Raw genomic sequence first — 3705 nt, 5'->3', positions numbered from 1 at the left:
GAGCCTCCACGGGCACAGGGAGGGGTGTTACCCACAGGCACAGGCAGCCCTGCCGTGCAGCGCCGAGCCCAGCACCCCCACGGCCCCCATCAGCCCGGCAGAACCTCTGCTGCCGTACAAATGCGGCTGCAGCTGTTTGGGCGATAACACAGCACGGGCAGACACCCGGGCAGAGAGCGAGGGGAGCAGGAGGGAATCAGGTAACCCACCACCCCCCAAACAGAACTAATATTTTACCCTGCTAAAAAAAATAATAACCCAACCTTTTTTCCCCTCTTCTCATCATCTTGGCTACCTTTCCTCTACAGCATCTCCCCCCAGCAGGATTTAACCATGCAGAGAGTAAAACTCATCAATCCTCCAGGTTTAACCTTGTCTCTGTTTCAATTCACCAGGGTAAGTGTGGATTTTAATACTTTCAGCCCCCTTAAGGCTATGCATAATGAACTTGGATTTTTGGTTAAGAAATATAAAATTTCTCTCCTCCACCCACAGATATTAAACATCAGACTTGAGCCACTGAGTTGAAACAACCCACCGAACCGCGGGCCCGCTACCTCCAGACGAAGGGAAGGTGACTTTAGCACAAAGAGGCTCCGGTCCAGGCGATGTGCTGAGGAATAACCTATGCGAGTAATTAACAGTACTTACACCTCAGGTAGAGAGTGTGGAAGACGCAGGTCGATACAGGGGTCTTCCTTGAATTAAAATTTAACTTACCCTTTATTGCAACCTACAAAAGCAAGTAATGAGCACTAACATTTTTATTTCTTTTAAACTGTCATTTAGGCTGTAGAGGGGATAATTACCTATTTCCACTGTAGTAAGGTTTTATCACCCTTAGTGAGGCATTTTCTAATTTAATATTTTTACTATATTATCATAAAACCTGTTTCTGGAAAAAATGATCACGAACCACACAGCCATTTGCCATAAAACATGTGTGTGTAAGTACCTCGGCTTAATTATTTATGCATTTCTCCGGAGCTGCCTCTGAAGGCAGAGGACGGCGGGGGTGCTCGATGCACCGGGGGCACTCACCCTCTCCCAGCTCCAGGGCCGCTCCACGGGCACCGAGGAAGTTTGTACATCCCCTTCTGTCAGCGCACCAGCAGGCTGGGACTAAAGGTCTACAGGAGGGAGATGTTTTGTTCTGCTCTCCGCGTCCCCAGGGGAAAAAGGGGAAAACAAACATGTATCTGCACAAGGGATGCTAATGCTCTCCTATTCTGGGTAATTATAGTCATGTTACTTCTTTTTTTTAAATATAGTTCTGTAAATGAGTAGAAGAACAATATTAAGGGGGAAAATTGAGTTTCTGGTGTTTTTTTTTCCAGAGTGCTATTAATACAGCAAGACTGCATGAGTCACTGCTGCGCTCTATTAGTAAAAATACCCTCCAACAAATTTCTCTACCTTTTCCCATTTACCTTCTACTTCTTCTCTTCTTCCAGGCCAGGGAAAAAAAAAAAGATAATTTAGAATATGCCCCAAGCAGAACTGAAATAACTACACCTACCCCATTCCTACTGCCAGCCTCCACTGGGAACAGTGAATTTTTAATTCACAAAAACTGGCAAAAAGGTAGAGCGTGAAATACACACACCTCCTGATGCAAACTGAAGCCGGCTGTGGAACAGAGGAAAACTTTCTGTCTGTATCTTAAGAAATCTCTTGTCCAGCGGCGTGAAACTCAGATCACTGGCTGCCCAACAAGCAGAGCGGGGCGATGAAGCAAGCTGAAGCCCTTTCTTTCCCGGTTTCTAGTTGAAGGCATTGCCCTAAACCAGCAGGCGGGGTGTGGGATTTGGCTCTGCATCCACACACCTTCCAGCACGCGTTCCCCACCCGGGCGCTGCCGCAGCGACAAACCCGCGCTCCGGTCGACGATGCGGAGCCGAGCGAGCAGTGACAATCAGCAGAGCAGCATTAGGATACCCCTGTCCTTTAAAGAGAGGGGTCTGCGACACAGAGCAGAGCGGTGCCGGTGTCTGGTGTGGGGTGTCCGGGGCGCGGTGCGCAGCGGTGAGCGCGGTGCTGGCTGGGAAGGCAGCCCCACGAGATGGCACTCTCTCACTCGCATCCCTGCCACGGCCCAAACCCGGAGCGTGCGACTCCAGCTATAAATTACACGGCCAGACGGCTCTCACCGCTGTGCCCGGTGCTTGAAGGAGAGTCAGAAAGGTCTGTTGCAATTCCCTCTCGCTCAGGCAGGTCAGGATTGGGTCCTTCAAGTCTGTTCAAATGCTTTTAGCTCCACGGCTTTAAATTATGAAAGGTGACATGTGACCTCTGGTTTGTCTCATGAGACCAGGCACGAGATTTATAAATATTTGAGAAAGCTGGTTCTTGCCCTAAACAAAGGGACTCTGCACATTTTGTAAGGCTGGAAGAGGGGACGGGGCGGGGAGTGGGAGGACAGAAGAGAGCTGCTGCTCAAGGTACCATCCCCCAGACTTAACCAGATGCAGCATCCAGACCTGCTGCCTCTGTCACCAGTTCTGACCATCACCCCCTTACAACCAGCACACATCTGCCCAGTGACCAGCCTCGGGCTCAGGACAGCACTAATGGGAGCAGAGACAGCATCTCCCTCATCCTGCTTTTGGTCCTGATAACATTCACATTCTTACGAGCTCTTACAGCACAAAGCACAGAAGATGTGGACAAGTGGCTGGAGAAGCTGCAGAACCTTCCAGCGCGCTCCGCTGGGGTGCTTTCCAGCAGCTCTACTCTCCCCCAGAAATCCAGAGAACGTTGCCTTAGTCCCTGTTTTTAGCTGGGTACCTGAGCAGAGCAGCCACTGTAATGCTGCCGGGGAAGGGCCCCGCGCAGATGTGCACGCAGCAGCACGTTCTTTGCGTACCTTCACATCCCATATTCCTGGGATGATTTCCCTCTTTCACAGCTTGCCTGTTTTATAACAGATTTGATGCAGGAGAAGACAAATTGTCTCACAAAGGAAGAACGACAAATCATCTTGCAGCTCTTAACAGGTTATTTTTTTTCCCTTTAAAAAGGAAATTTCCATAACAGAGGCGTCTGTCTTCTTACTAGGGATGTCAAACATCAAATGTGGGGACATGATGATTTCAGCCCGTTGGCACTAACTGGGGTCACGTAAACCACTTCACTCCTGCCAGCTTCAAAACCTACGAACCCTCCTTGTTCAAACACCAGCCCTTCTAACAGCCGTGGTTAAAAGCCATGTGGGACACCTGACTGTATCTACATGAGCTGACTTCTAAGGCTGAGTCAAAGGTTAGCGGGATAAATCCACCAAATGAAGTGATACAGAAAGGGCAGAACGACGCCGAAGCCATGGTGCCTCAGGACCCGCAGGTTTAGTCCACAGGCCAACAAGCACATTTTTCTCGGTTCCCAGTACAGCTCAGGTCTCCCCAGCACACGAAGGAGCCAGCTCAGCGTGCACAGCAGGGCACACATCACCTCCCCAGCAGAGTCCCTGCAGCCCCTCCCCAAGGGACCCGAGAGGGTCCTGGCCATAGCAGGGGGCTCCTCCAGAAACCCCAGGAAGGCAGCCTGCCCTCCCACCCACCCCCTCGTGCCAGAAACACCAGTTTTCCCTAAAATGTCAGAGCACCGCACACTCCAGCAGCAGCCCTCCACATTAACACCCCTGCTGCCTTTGTTTCCCAGCGCAAAGCAAGACCACCTTTCTTCCAGGCTGTGGCTACCGAAATT

The sequence above is a fragment of the Buceros rhinoceros genome, unplaced genomic scaffold (assembly GCF_000710305.1).
Source record: "Buceros rhinoceros silvestris isolate BGI_N320 unplaced genomic scaffold, ASM71030v1 scaffold29185, whole genome shotgun sequence".
Lineage (NCBI taxonomy): Eukaryota > Metazoa > Chordata > Aves > Bucerotiformes > Bucerotidae > Buceros > Buceros rhinoceros.
The sequence above is the reverse complement of the archived record's forward strand: the minus strand, read 5'-3'. Positions refer to the sequence as shown.